The 14683-nt window shown below is 42.2% G+C and overlaps 1 non-coding gene across 1 annotated transcript; it reads left to right on the forward strand.

The window, feature by feature from the left end:
- The first annotated feature begins 7177 nt into the window (after window positions 1-7177).
- TRNAL-UAA (transfer RNA leucine (anticodon UAA)) lies at window positions 7178-7261 on the forward strand. Its single transcript has one exon. It is a non-coding gene; the product is annotated as a tRNA-Leu (tRNA).
- The last annotated feature ends 7422 nt before the right edge of the window (window positions 7262-14683 follow it).

The following is a 14683-nucleotide window of genomic DNA, read 5'->3' on the forward strand; positions in this document are numbered from 1 at the left end:
GTTTATATAGGGAAATTTTCAATACAGACTTCAATCTTTCTTTTTTTGTGCCAAAGAAAGATCAGTGTGCGCTCTGTGAAAGTTACAAAAATGCCAGTGATGAAGAAAAGGAACAGAAACGAGCAATGCATGAAGATCATTGCAGAAACAAACTTCTAAGTAGAGAAGAGAAATCCAAAGATAGTGTTCTTGCTAAGGAAGGGTCATTGACTGTATCATGCTTCGATTTACAGGCAGTCCTTCAAGCACCATGTGGTGATATTTCAGTTTTGTACTATAAGAGAAAGTTGAATTGTTATAATTTTACTGTTTATGATATCGGAAAGAAGGAAGGGTACTGTTTCTTTTGGAACGAATCCATAGCTAATCGTGGAGTCAATGAAATTGGAACTTGTGTTTTGACTTTTCTAGAAGAACATTGCCAGAATCAACGTGTTGTATTTTATTCAGATAATGCTAGTGGACAAAATAAGAATAAATTTATAGCATCTTTGTACCTCTTTGCTGTATAGACACTTAGTATTCCACAAATTACCCATAAATATTTGATAGCTGGACATACACAGAACGAAGGAGATAGTATGCATTCTACAATCGAGAAGCAGAAACCAAGGAGTTTGAAACCAGGTCCAATTTATACACCAACGCAGTGGGTGCCTCTGATACAGTTAGCTAAGAAAGAAGGAAAGCCCTACGTTGTAAGAGAGCTTGCGACGGAGGACATTAGAGATTTTAAACAACTGGCGAAGAATATGGGTAAGAATTTCACAGTCAACGAAGATGGCCAGAAAGTGAACTGAAATTCCTTCAAAATCATCGAAACAAGAAAGGATTCACCCAACATTCTGTTCTACAAAACAGACTACGAAGACCAGGACTTTAAAACAATACACGTAAGAGGAAAACTGCGAGGACGTCCAAGTTTACCGCTTCTGGAACAGGCTTATTCATGTCCACCCAAAATATCTTTGAGCAAGCTTAAGGACCTCCTCGACTTGTGTTCAGCTGGTGTCATTCCTAGAGTTCATCACCAGTTCTTTAAAAGCCTACAAGCTCATGATCAAAATGAAGAGGACAGACAAGCGGACCTTACGGAAGCTGATTACCAATGTGAGGAGCTGTAGAATTATGTTGACAAAATTATTGTACTTTGAATATAATAAAATTGGTTTTGGTTAAGTTATTGTGTAGTAAATGTTGCAGAATAACGTGTGCTTGTGATCATTATGCAAGTTGGTATTCATACTTTCCATTACAATTTCGAAGTAATATTAGTAAATCTTCTACCTTGCTAGTATTATAAGGCCACAAGTACAAATTTTATTAATATAAATCAGATTATCTCGCATACAATTGCATAAATCAAAGCGTATGTAGACCAAAGTAAAAAGTGTATATACCGAAGTAATTGTAGTAAACAATTACTTTGATTTATGAATAATCTGATTTTATATACAAGAAGCAAACTTTCAAATCTCTCTCCTGTAAAATTTACCTTTTTTGAGTTGTGGCCGTGTTATTCTCAGTGTGCGTACTGAGCTATTAGGAATAATGGGTACAAATGATAGGGAATTATCTCTGTACCAGATTACATTAAGCGGATTTAAGAGGATAAATTATTATCCTTCCCGCAGCTTCGTTATATAAACGTAATGAACTGTCTGAATATATTTTATGAGCCTGAGGTGAACGAGTTAACCTTCGCTTAACATTGACGCGAAGAGAACCTCACAGATCTGATTCCGTACTAGAGAACTGCCGAGGCACTCCACGGGTAAGCAGCCACTGAATTCGGGAACAGAGTCTTATATTGATCGCCTTTACTTGTGTCTTGTTGTTCTTTTGCCTATTTACTAGCCTTGGTTAACCGTTTAGTAAATGCATTCTGAGAACCAGAACTATCGTCTCTCTCGCCCGAAATACTAAAATACAGCCAGTGAAAATGGGAAGGCAAGCTAAACTGTATACTTGGCTAGACGTTCCTTTCTTGTATTCTAATTTGCACGATCGAATTCAGCCCGTGGGTTGTATTTAACCCATAAAATTCCAGTGTTTTATTTTGCAGGTAGTGGTTTAATTCTCTTAAAACAACGTAAAAGTCACAAATAATAAATGCACAGGTAATGCGTGAAAATTAAACGTTATAACACTATTATAGCACAAAATATGTTTGCCTATAGGTATTAAGCACATCCGAAATGTATTAACCATCAACTAATCAACAGGTCGGTATCTATGTAATATTGCATAACTAAACAACTCATGGCTCTACTGCCATGATAGGTCTTAGTCTAAAAAGCTACCGCTGCTCGTCCCGTGGCCTGTAGATTGAGAAGTGACGCATGTTCAGCGCGACGAATCATCCCGGCCATTATTTTTGGCTTTATAGACCTGTACGGCTATCTTGCCGACATATAGCACCTAAATTGTTCTCAGGTAGGCTGAGTGGAATCCAAACCAGCCCTCAGATCCAGGTAAAAATCCCTGATCTGGCCGGGAATCGAACGCGGGGCTCCGAGTAAGAGTCAGTTTCTGTAAGCATAAGACGTGTGCCCGGCCTTGCTTATTCCTACCAGCACAAATCCAGTTCTTGTGTTCATGTATGCTTCACATTCTCATATTTTGAATACTTTGTCATCATAAAAGTAGTTTCGTAAATAAAAAATATGTGCCTTTAGGATCCACAAATTACATCTAAACAAAACAAACAGAATTGCTTACAAAAATTTTTTCTTACTCCGTGCTGCTTCTTCTCTCTTTGAGGTATCTTACCTGGGATTACCAACTCTCCCATTAATCGTCGCCATAAGACCTATCCGCGTCGGTGTGACAAAACAAACAGCAAAACATAAAAAATAAAGAAAATCTCTCCCATTTATACAGGAACTCTGCAGAATTTTTAAGCCATAACCTGTCTCGCGTTTCAATTTGATCCACGAGCTGTTATATCCTATACTTCAAGCATGACACCAAAACTGATGGAAGATATTTTGCAAACAAAAGATTATAATCTCCTTGGAAACAATATATGTAAAGTCTTACAGAAGTTAGACCTTGTCATTTAGAACTAAAGTGAAAATAATTTTGTTCACTTCCATGAATCCTTTCACTCATATACTGTGAAAGATGTAAACCATGCCGGTGAAGTATAAATTTAGTCTTTTCCTCCAAGTCATTGAAGAATTTTGTTAATTTTAAAGACATTAAAACATTCTTATTCGCTTTCAGCTGGACATGAAGAAAGACAACCTGTTATGATATATTTTGTTCTTCAAAAGATGTAATAAGTTCGAACATTTCCATTCAATATTGTGAAAAAATACGGTGTCTGTGTGCTGACTAAAGAAAAGGCTGAAGAGTGAAAGCTCAGGGGATTTCAAAAAATCCTGGTCATGTTCTCAGTATTCCAGCGTCCAGTTCCTTTGGTGAATAGTAAGCGTACTGAGCTTTGGTTCAGGGGGCCTTGTGCTCGATTCCTGATCGCACCTAGGATTTTAACTGTGTGTGTTGTTAATTCCTCTGGCTCGGACATGGGGACCATGTGCTTGTGTTAATACATTTATCATCTTTAAATAGTCCGACTCGTTGGGTGAATGGTCAGCGTACTGCCTTCAGTTCAGAGGCTCTCGGGTTTGGTTCCCGGCCGGGTCGGAGATTTTAACTTTCATTTGTTAATTCCAATGGCACGGGGTCTGGGTGTTTGTGCTGTCCCCAACATCCCTGCAACTCACACGCCCCACATAACACTATCCTGCTCCACAATAACACGCAGTTACCTGCACATGGCAGATGCCGCCCACCTTCATTGGAGGGTCTGCATAACAAGGGCTGCACTCGGCTTGAAATAGCCACACGAAATTATTATTATCATCTACATACAACACACCACACTACTAACCACAAAAATCTATCTAATTGAAAACGTATAACCAATGCCCTCTGTAGGGTGCCAATTGAAATATGATTAGAAGTAATAAAATATGTATAAAATACTTAATCAACTCACGCTTGGGTGTCATTTTTAATATATATATATATATATATATATATATATATGAATAAATGAAACAACTCATATAACTTAATGACACCATTAATCGAAGTGTCCGTAATATGGACGCCAGAGTTCACTTTATAGATCTCTCAAATTTTAATAGAGCATTATAATTCTCTCTCGCAGGGCGTGTACATAAAGCTGTGTACTGGTACATCTGCTTCAGGCCTTACCTAACCTAGTAAGGGTTGTTCTGCCCGAAGGCAGGTCCGAACCTCCGCAGAGGTGTTCCTGAGCCGGAGTTTACGTGCGGTATGGTGGCCAGTTCCTTTCCGCTCCTCCATTCCCTTACCCCCCACCAACAGCGCGTGGCAACCCATCCAACTCCTGCCCACGCCCAATGTTGCTTAACTTCGGAGTTCTCATGGGATCCGGTGTTTCAACACGGCTACGGCCGTTGGCACCTAACCTTCTGAAAACGTCTAAATAGGTAGGAACTGCTCCTAGGTTCATCAATAACTCCACTGATATACCGGTACCGCTTTTCATAAGCGTTTAACCCTGATGTAAACAAATAGACGGAGCACCTTGCCTATGCACATTACGCTTAAGTAATCGTCACAAACGTTTTCATAAACATTTCAGAAAAAGTAAACTGACAAATACAATGTGGAAATTACAAAGGAGAGCTATGGGGAAGGCTGATAGAGTACACAAATTTTAGCACCGGTCTCGTTCAACAGTTAAGCAGGCGGGTAGGCGCGGGGAGAAGGGAACGTGCGGCGGGGAACTAGAAGGATGGGTTAAGGGGGGAGGGGCAGAGGGTGGCACGAGTCAGGCTTAACATTGGCCAGCAGGTATTCACCTCTGTTCGCGCGGAACTTGAAATGTCGCAATTTTTAGGCCCCTTAGTTAATGCCCTAATGAATGTCGGCACGCAAAATTGATGCCGACATCTTTTTTACGTGTACCTCAACGTGTTTTATAAGTTTCATAGCGATCGGAGACTTAACCATTGCCGATGTTCCCTCGTTAGTGCCAGTCACTGTGAGCGATCCTCAAAAATTAAACGAAACTTGCCACCGTCGCTCTGAGAGACGCTTCGTTTCTTTATTGTTTGATAGGTTTCTAGACCAAAATGACGCCTAATCTTGGCACGACCATTAAAAAAGAGCTTAAACTACCATGTTCTGACAATATTCTCTTGTTTTCTGCCTATCGATAATCTCGAGCGATGTTTAAAGTTCCTTGACTTGTTTACGCACGACTCGTAAGATCATAGTAAGAAGAATTGTGTAAGAGACGCGAACCAGAAAATATTGTGGAGCCTTTGCAAGATTCTCATTTCTTCCCTGGCGTTCTCGGTTCGGCCGGAAGGACGTGGGTTCGAATCCCCGTCAGGAAGTAGTAAAATTTAAGAAACGAGATTTCCACTTTCGGAGGTGCATATGGCCCTGAGGTTCATTCAGTCTATACCAAAAATGAGTACCAGGTTAATTCCTGGGGGCAAAGGCGGCCGGGCGTAGAGCTAATCACTCTACCTCATCACGTGCTGAGGTTACGAATGGTGGAAGCCTTTACCTTCCACCTCTCTAAGGGCCTTCATGGCCTGTACGGAGATGACTTGGCTTTTTTCTTTTAACACTTGTGTGACTGCCATTGTTGGTGTATTTTTCAATATGCTAGATTTTAGAATTTCAGATTTTTGACACCCCTGGAGATATTTTAGAACAAACAAAATGTGTCTTGATTGCTGTATTATGTAGACTACGCGAACCTTTCCTTGATACCCAGTTCCCATTCAGCATTAGGGGGCTCAGGTACTATATGTGTGCCCTCCAGTGTTCGTTTTTACTCCAAGTATAAGCGTGTGGTAATAGGAATGACCTAATTATCCACTTTTGTCCCTAATAAATTATTTCAGTTAATTAATTAATTAATAACGTGAGGAATACATTTTATCGTGGCATGAAAGTTATGTCCGCCTCTGTGGTGTAGTGGTTAGCGTGATTAGCTGCCACCCCCGGAGGCCCGGGTTCGATTCCCGGCTCTGCCACGAAATTTGAGAAGTGGTCTGAGGGCTGGAACGAGGTTCACTCAGCCTCGGGAGGACAACTGAGTAGAGGTGGGTTCGATTCCCACCTCAGCCATCCTGGAAGTGGTTTTCCGTGGTTTCCCACTTCTCCACCAGGCGAATGCCGGGATGGTACCTAACATAAGGCCACGGCCGCTTCCTTCCCTCTTCCTTGCCTATCCCTTCCAATCTTCCCATCCCTCCACAAGGCCCCTGTTCAGCATAGCAGGTGAGGCCGCCTGGGCGAGGTACTGGTCATTCTCCCCAGTTGTATCCCCGACCAAGAGTTTGAAGCTCCAGGACACTGCCCTTAAGGCGGTAGAGGTGGGATCCCTCGCTGTGTCCGAGGGAAAAGCCGACCCTGGAGGGTAAACAGATGATGATGATGATGATGATGATGAAAGTTATTCTGAATTGAGATGACTATGTTTTGCACTCCCAAATTAAATTTAACTGTAATATCTTTTAAAACAGAGGAGTTACACTCTTTTATCCGAAAGCCTAAATTTTCCATTAAAACAGCCTGGCACATTAGACTCCGACCCAGAGTCTGAAGCTCCAGGACACTGCCCTTGTGGCGGTAGAGGTGGGATCCCTCGCTGTGTCCGAGGGAAAAGCCGAACCTGGAGGGTAAACAGATGATGATGATGATGATGGTGACTAAAAGGGTGAAGACAGCCAACGGTGGCAGCCAGCCCCTCCGACTCCCAAAATGCAGAGATGCAATGTTAGTAAACTAGCCGCTGTTGAGCCAGAGCCCATTCTACTCGGTCACTCTCTTCTCTGTTCGGGATTAGTTCAGAAATCCAGTTGTTTGAAAAGAGTATTCTTTCACAAATAGCCAGAAGCAGCCACAGGAAAGTAACATCGTAATAAAGAATTAAATTGTACAGTAACTCTATACCTTATGAGCTACACAAGCAATTCCATCCTCTAAACTGTGTGTTTGATGCAGAGCATTGATTCCTTCTCCTTCTAAGTATATCTGAGAGAAAGCTGAAACCTGCATGCAATAACTGTATGAAAGCGCTCTCTTGTAGGCATTACAAGAAACAAATAGGATCTCACTGTTACTAGTCTACATTTATTAGTGACTTACTACGCGTGTAGCCAGGTTGGCCGAGCGGTCTAAGGCGCCAGACTTAAGTTCTGGTTCCCGAGAGGGAGCGTGGGTTCGAACCCCACACCTGGCACGAATTTTTATGAACATATACCACTCTGTTGATACTAGCAATAGAGATGTAGCCCTCACGTTACACTGACTGGTAACGGTCTTAAAAGACGCTGCGAAGCATCTTTTTTAACCTGAGAAAATTTTATTTTTATGTGCCAGTAAATTTAATGATAGAGGTCTCTTAAATTCAGTCACTTTTAAATGCCAGATCACCGTGTTGGTAAACAATCCAGCAATCATGAACTTCTAACTAACTACTCTACGCAGCCAATATTTCAGTATGGTCACTTTGGTTATGAGTGACGGTTGCTTGGGGAGTACAGATTCACTCGTCTCTGACATATCCGTTTACATTTTTCTGTCATATGCACGTCTACCGCAAACAATTTATTTGACCGACTACAAGGAGAGACAACTCTGATATGCCTATCATTCTGTGTGGGGATTTCATCTTCGATTCCTTTAACACGAAAGAGTTGCTCACATTCATGAAGAATCGTTTCAATTTCGATTTGGTGGTTGAGTGAGAGTCCACCCTCGGTCTTATTTATGTGAAATTACTGAAGAAACTTTGCTATTTGTGTCATATTTTTCATATCATAGTACCATCCTTCATAAGCTTTGTAACTAGTTCTAAGCCAGTGTCTGAACAAACGAAGTTAATTAAGTATTTTTAAGTATTTTTTTCGCCAGACTACATTAACATATGCACACTTAAAACGCTTAATGCTCTATCCAGTACAGCTTAACCCCGATTTATTTTCCATCGATTCAGAGTAATAATTCATAAAATTGACTTTTCTATTATTTTTTTAACAATGCAGTCAGTTTCTCTCCTTCTTATATTATAGTTTTTGAAATTATACTGTGTTTTTTACATTCATTTCAGGGTTCAAGAAGTTGTACTTTCCTTTCTTAGTCCGTTTACCCTCCAGGGTTTGTTTTTCCCTTGGACTCAGCGAGGAATCCCACCTATACGGCCTCAAGGGCGTGTCCAGACGCATGAAAATTTGGATCGGGTATACAACTGGGGATGATTGCCAGTATATCGCCCAGGTGGCCTCACCTGCTATGCTGAACAGAGGTATTGGGGGGGGGGAGATCGGAAGAGATAGACAAGGAAGAGAGAAGGAAGCGGCCGTGGACTTCAGTTAGGTGCCATCTCTGCGTTTGTCTGGAAGAGAAGTGGGAAACCACGGAACACCACTTTCAGGATGTCTGAGGTGAGAATCTAACCCACTTCTACTCAGTTGACCTCTCGGGGCTGAGTGGACCCCGTTACAGCCCTCGTGCCATCTTTCAAATTTCTTGACAGAGCCGGGAATCAAACCCGGCCACCGGGATGGCAGCTAACACATCCCACTACACCAGAGGCGGACAGCTGTACCTTTACTAAATATTAACTCTCTCAAAGTGCAAAATATCCCCTTTTCACATAAAAATGTGACGTGTTACGGGCTTTTCACATCTAGCAAAATCTAATCTTTTTGCCCAACTGACAGACAAAAGGTTTGTTTACTATTGAAACCAAAATCAACGGAATAGTTGGCTTGAGCCTAATAACTGTGAAGTTTGGAAGTAGTTGTATTCAAAGTAGGTTAACTCGTGGTAAAACGTTGAAGAACTTGATGTCATTTTTCTTCGTTTTTAGGTGTTTTCTACCAGACGACTGGCCTCTGAATTCAATCAAAACAGAATAAACATACAGTATCTGTTTGCGCTGATTATCTTTATAACCAGTAGTAGGGGATAGTGTTTGATGTAGTCTACTAATCCTATTAGTACAACAAATATGGCACAAATAACCGTAGGTGGATCAACCAAACCACCGTATAGATCCTACCCTGATATCCACCGGCTGCAAGCCGTAGTGATAAGTAGGGTCTGGAAGTTTATGACCTAAACAAGTATCGAATATGCAAGCAAATATGCCTTAAAAACTAGCTACACTGACTTAGCAAATGTCATGGGATAGTCACCTAATAGCGTGTGGGGCCTCCCCTGACCCTGCGAACTGCAGTGAGACGCCGTGGAAGTGAGTTGACAACTCCCTGGTAGTCCTCTGGACGCAGCTGACACCAAATCGTTTGCAGAGCGGCCGCCAATGCTGGTCTGTTCGTGGGTGCAGGATCCATGGCACGGAGCCTGCGTTCCAGGACATCCTAGATATGCTCGATAGGGTTCATATCGGGGCTCCTGGGTGGCCATGGCAGTCGTTGGACCTCCGCTGTATGTGTCTGGAACCATTCCTGGGCGATGTGGGAGCGATGTGGCGGTGCGTTATCATCTTGAAACACCGCACAACCGTCTGGGCACTGGAAGGCAAAAATGGGTGGAGATGGTCTCCGAGCAGCTCAACATACCGCGTACCATTCAAAGTCTCTTCCAGAACAACTAGGGGACCCATTCCATACCAGGAAAATGCAACCTAGAACATAACAGAGATACCAGCGCCCTGGACCACACCTTCGAGGCAGGCGGGATCCATCGCTTCATGTGGTCTGCGCCATACACGGTGCCTCCCAGCAGCATGGTGCAGTTGAAATCGTGATTCGTCCGACCATATCACGTTACGCCATTGTTCCAGTGTCCATCCCTGGTGACTGGCGACAAAAGCGCGTCGTTGTGCCCGATGGCGTTGGGTTAACAGTGGCACCCGTGTGCGGCGCCGGCTCCCATACCCCATAGAACCCATGTTCCTACGGATTGTCCACTGGGAGACGTGTCTAGTGCGGCCTGTGTTGAATTGAGCCGTGATTTGTTGCACTGTTGCCCGTCTGTCACTATTGACAATCCGTCTCAGATGTCGCCGGTCGCGGTCATCGAGGGTGACTGGATGGCCGGCCGTTCGTCTGTTGTGGACGGTGACACCCGCATTCAACTATTCACGATACACTCTTGACACGGTTGATCGTGTGAAGCCGAACTCCCGCACCACTTCCGAAATCTAACTTCCCATCCGTCGGGCACCGACCACCATACCCCATTCGAACGGTGTCAGCTCACGACGACGTTCCATAATACACCTGTCACATGCACAGCCACTGCTCGCAAGGTCTCCTATACAACTGCCGCTGGCACAGGGGGCGTGTGGTGCGCAGACAACACACCTGCGCATCAGTGCTCCGCTATCCCATGACATTGGCTCAATCAGTGTAAATATGACGTAAGAAAGTAAAATGAGACTTTAGAATTTTAGGGATAGGTAGGAAGTATTATTAACATTGAACGTGCGGAAACATTAGCGATAACATAGCAGACACATTTAATCATGCAAACGGACAGAGCTACTGCAGGTACGTTAAAACACAGCCCTGAGGCGCATTCCTCACTCCGTTATCCTAAAGAAGGATCAACAATATGAAGTATTAGCATGCCTTTTTGGTATCTTTTGGGGTACGTCCGTACAGCCTCACGTTCTCGGAATCAAGTGTTCTAAATCTGCAACCTATCTGTTTCGGGAAAAGAAAGCATAATACATCTACTACAGTATTTTGAAATACTTTGTTTGAAACTCGATGCAGATAACATGTACCTGGTTGAAAAAGATTCTTCAATTAAAAAAAAAGAATGCTAGAAATATAATCAAATAAGACTTTATATCATTAAAAAGACCAGAGCATGACCACATAATAAATAAAAATGACCTAAATATGCATTTATATGCAACATAAAATTGCTTGAAACGGGGCGAGGGACCCGTCTTCCACAGTTTTTTTTGTCCAGATTTCGGATAAAACGAGCTCAGGAAAGAAGTATGACTTTTCCTTAATACGAAACTTAGTTATAAGTGTCTAATCATTCGGGCCAGGTTCGATTTCTAGTTGTGTCGTAGGATTTTAACCGCTGAACGACTCCCTCACCTCGAGGACCGGGTATCTTTTCTATTTGTACTTTGCAACTCACTAACCACACACATCACTCACTTCCTTCTACCGGAATAGTACGCAGATTCCTAAACACGGCTGAGTAATAATAATAATAATAATAATAATAATAATAATAATAATAATAATAATAATAATAATAATAATAATAATAATAATAATAATAATGTGTGTGTTTGAGTCATCAGTCCATAGACTGGTCTGATGCAGCTCTCCATGCCACCCTATCCTGTGCTATCCTTTTCATTTCTACGTAACTATTGCATCCTACATCTGCTCTAATCTGCTTGTCATATTCATACCGTGGTCTACCCCTACCGTTCTTACCACCTACACTTCCTTCAAAAACCAACTGAACAAGTCCTGGGTGTCTTAAGATGTGTCCTATCATTCTATCTCTTCTTCTCGTCAAATTTAGCCAAATCGATCTCCTCTCACCAATTCGATTCAGTATCTCTTCTAGAAGCGTCAAAACGGGCTTTGTCCAGGCCCATTATTCAACCACGCTCTGCTACTACTCGTTACGGGAATATCGTGGAACAGAGAGGTGTAAGAAGGTGCCAGGGGGAATGGGCGGACAGGGAAATGACGAAAGCGTAAGTTAAAGCAGCAAATTTTGAAATGCTATTTCTTTCCTTTTTTATTTGAGATTTGGAACAAACAACAAAAATTAGCTCGTCAGGTTTGGTAACAACTCCGGACTATAAGTCCAAAAATCAGGTGCAAACTAGAGAAAATTATCGACACGGTAATCCACAAGGGATGAGCAATATAGCTGTAAACAGGTACACTTTAACAAGAGCATGTTTGCTCCACTCATTTACATTCTAGGAGACTGAGCTCCAAAAGGTTGCTGTAGTCCAGCCTCTAAGAAGCACAAGCTTCTTACAAAATTATGCATTGAGAACTTCAAATACAGTACTGTGTAGATCTTCGGCAAGTCTGAGGACTCTATTTAAATCCCTGCTGGGAAGCATGTAAATTACGGGAACAAAGTGTGTTCACCGTCTGTTGATTCCCATTCAACTTGGTATGGGGTGGCTCAAACTTTGTAAAGTTCTAAATTCTTCGCACTCATTCGGCATTTAATATTTCTCGTGTTGTCACCCCTCTGCAATTTCTGGTCATACGCCCACTTAGGGTTTTAAGACTTTTTCTAAGGGAGTGCAAGTGTTTCGCCTTCCAGCCTTTCGTTAATGTCTGATCGTGTTAAAACAAATTATTTTTACATTAAGGCCATTTACATAGGTATAATGCGCACTCATTGCCCCTGTTTATTCGGCAATTGTTTATACACGACTGTGTAACAGACTGTTGAGCAGAAGTGACAGTACTTTAAAGCAGGGCCTCTCAGGGTGCATGCGCGTGGTGCATGCACTGTGCACGGTGCAAAAGACGACTTGGCTTGGTTGACCAGAGTGCAGACCCCCCACTCGCAATAGCGCTTACTCTCTCTTTCCTCACGCCTGTATCGCTCGCTCCGCCTGTCTCCCTCTCCCCCACTTGCGCCGTAGCGCTCCAAATCCGGGCTGAGTTGAGCCAAGTATAGCCGAGTAGAGCCGAGCATAGCCGAGTAGCCCAGGGACGAAGCGTTGATCCGAGCCATACCGAGCGGCAGCGATGCACAGTGCACGGAGCTCTTGCGCCTCGCTCTGCACGCGTGAGATTTTGGGCGTTTGAGAGGCCCTGCTTTAAAGTAATACAATTGAATCTCCTGCTCAGATTTGAATTACTTATCTTTATTTCTGTCTCAGATCTGTGGGGGGGCCTAACTTACAACCATTTTCTTTGTCTTCTCTCTGTTTATTTTCAAGTTCCACTTGGAGAAGGCTTCAGCCCGTACTGTTAGTGTTCTATTCATTTCCTTTGCACTGTCAGCAACTATTGCAATATCATTTTACACAACGCTCCGGTTTCCCACTAATTTTAATACGAGTTAATTTTTTCGTCATTACTATTGCTTTACAAAAAATGTAGCTTTCTACTTCACAATGACGCAGACGATGGGATTGGACTGGAATGGAAGCGACCATTTTTGTCTGATGTGAAGATGGTCTTTCGAACCTACCATCTCCCGAATTCAAGCTAACAGCTCGATTATCTATTCTCTCTTCTGTGTACTATTGAATCAGTAAGATGAAATGGGGCACTTTATTTTTGCACTTGGTTTGTTTGATATCAGAATTTGACTGTAATACTGTATTCATCCACGAAAGTCAAGAAATATGGCTGAGAATATTGTTATACTGAGTCCGAATCGTTGGCTGAATGGTCAGCATACTGTCCTTAGGTTCAGAGGGTCTCGGCTTCGATTCCTGGACGGATCGTGGATATTAATCGTTTCTGATTAATTCTTCCGGCTTGGGGACTGGGTGTTTGTGTCCGTCCCAACACTCTCCTCTTCATATTCACACAACACACTACATTACTAACCACTACAGGAGCACGCAATAGTGATTATCTCCCTCAATATAGGGTTGGAGGCAGGAAGGGCATCCGGCCGTAACACAGGGTCAAATCCACATGTGTGACGCAGTTCGCACCCGCGACCCCACACGTGTGGGAAAAGCGGTAGTAAAAGAAGAAGAAGAAATGTTTATACTGACCTCGTGGAACTGTAATTTCGGCGTGATTGTACTCTTATCTTTACCAGAAAGTTCTTACAAATGGATTGTTCGTAAGAAATATTTCAGCGCCTTTGTTCCTCTACCCGAGCAGTGGTAAATATATTTTTCTTTTATATCTATATGCCTTCAAATCATTTCTGTACCTTACATGTAAATTTCATCAACGAACTGAGCGATGATCCCAGTGGTGTGAACATTTGAACATGCACGTTTATCCACGAATAGGAAAGCTATCCTCGAAGAATGTCAGTGAATGAAGACGTCGTGTACGATTAATACTGGAAATTCCTCTTCCACTGACAAGTTGCAGTTACTCCAGTAAAATATCAACATTTTGAATGTCGAGAATACTAAACAATACAGGACAAACACTGATTGAATGAACGAACGAACGAACGTAAAAGAGTACTTGAAAACTTTTAAGCTGACTTCTTCCATTTCACTAAATTGTAACATAATAGCATTATCCACAGCTCTTCATTTAAGATGACAACTGCTACTTTCACATTCCTAACCCTTTCCTATCCTAATATTACTGAAAACCCCTGTGTCAGCGTGACGTTAAGCAAGCAGTTAAAAAATCAAATTATTAGTAACATTTAAAAAATATTGCAGTGAGATTAGAGTTTCTTTAAAAAATCAAACTAGTTAGGACCTGCTAAGACAGGTGTCCTGCAAATACTGGATTTCCATGTGGTCAGCATGATGACACCCTCACAACCAGGACGCCGTCAGCGATAACCCCCTTTTGGAGTATCATTTCTTCAATAATGATGTCGAACTTGGTGCAGTTACTGTAAAAATGTTTATGATAAATGCACAAACTGAAACATTAGTTTTAATATTGTCGTTCTTACAAATAAATCTGAGAATTTCTTATAGGTTTTAGTATTGTTTATCCTTTACCATCTCGTGCCCGATTTAACC

This window comes from Anabrus simplex, chromosome 1 (assembly GCF_040414725.1).
Source record: "Anabrus simplex isolate iqAnaSimp1 chromosome 1, ASM4041472v1, whole genome shotgun sequence".
NCBI classification, from domain to species: Eukaryota; Metazoa; Arthropoda; class Insecta; order Orthoptera; family Tettigoniidae; genus Anabrus; species Anabrus simplex.